This window comes from Coenobita brevimanus, chromosome 24 (genome assembly GCF_032717465.1).
Source record: "Coenobita brevimanus isolate Jiangsu-jjx chromosome 24, ASM3271746v2, whole genome shotgun sequence".
NCBI lineage: Eukaryota > Metazoa > Arthropoda > Malacostraca > Decapoda > Coenobitidae > Coenobita > Coenobita brevimanus.
In genome coordinates this window covers 4,321,070-4,322,566 of record NC_136977.1, presented here as the reverse complement: position 1 = coordinate 4,322,566, position 1,497 = coordinate 4,321,070, and positions in this window count along the sequence as shown.

Genomic DNA, 1,497 nt, shown 5'->3' with positions numbered 1-1,497 from the left:
CGTCACTCTCCTTTCCTCTCCCTATCTCCTGCACCCCCCACAACCCCCATCCCCCATCCCGCCTCTTGGCCCCCCGTCGGTCCCAAACAACAGGGTCCTTGATTGACACTAACCTTTGCTTGTGCCAAATTTAGGTAGGGTCGGACAATTACCTGTCAGCGCTGCCCGGTGTGCTGATACCTGATGCCGCCCAGTGCCTTTACCTGCCCCCGCTTTGCCCCGCCCCACCCCAACCTGCCCTGTCTTGCTATATCTTACTTTGCCTTGCTGTGCTATACTTTGCCTTGCCTTACTTTGCTATACACTGCCATGCCTTACTGTGGTATTTCTTGCCCTTCCTTGATGTGTTATGCCCTGTCCTGCCTTGCCTTGCCTTGCCTTGCCTTGCCCTTCTCTGCTCTGTCTTGCCTTGCCTTGTTTTGTCCTCCCGTGCCGTATTTGTTTTGCCCTGCCGTGCCGTGCCGTGCCATGCCCTCCTTGTTGCCCTGCCTTGCCTTATTGCCTTACCTTGTCTTGTCTTGTGTACTCCTGTCTTGTCCTGACCTCCTTTCCCCTGCCCTGCTTTGTCCTGCCCTTCCCTTCCCTTGCCTTGCCTTGCCTGCCCTGCCCTTCCCATTTTCTACCTTGCCCGACTCGTTCTGTTCCTGTTATGCCTGCTTTGCCATCACATCTTTCGCCTCGAGTGGTTCTATCATAATCCTGTCCTTTCCTGCCCTGTTATCGCCTTCCTCATCGTAACGTCCTTCGCTACCAGCTGAATAAAATCGTCTGGCGGTAGCAAACGTGAGGAATACAAGACATCATGCTGGAGAGGTTAATTTTGTAGGATTAAGACTTACATGTCCTAAATCCTTCATGACACTATCCTATCCTACCCTGCCATACCTTCCCCTGTCACTCCCAACCATGCCATGCTTCCTTTGTCACGCGAAATACTGCTTGACCCTACCCTACCCTCTCTACCCTATCTTGCACCGTTTAACATTACCCTGTCAAACTAACCTACATAGCATTACGGCACCCTACCTTATGCCACCTTATTCATCCCTACACAACCCTGCCCTACACTACATTCCACCGCCTTGTCCCTCCCTGTCTGACTAACCTACCCTACCCTACCCTACCTTTCTTCACTTCGCCTTTCTCTCTGTCTCAGCCCTGCCCATCCAACCCTGTCTTTGACCCGCTATCTCTGGCTCCTCTCCTTCGCGTCAAGCTCAAAACTCGACCTGCCCTGCCCTCCCCCAAACCTGTACTGCCTTAAACCTGCCTTGCCCTGCCCTGCCCTGTCCTCCCACAAACCTGCTTGACCCTGCCCTGCCCTGGTATGTTCTCCCTGCTCCAGTTCGCGTCAGCCTTTAATTTGCGCTTGTAGTTTTCTCGGCTGGTCAGGAGGGGTGTGTTTACTGTCTGGTTATTGGTACTTGGGGCTGTTTAATGAAGCAGATGGGATTTTTCTGGTCTTAGGTTCGCAGTTTCTTTCAGCAGTTTTAACCT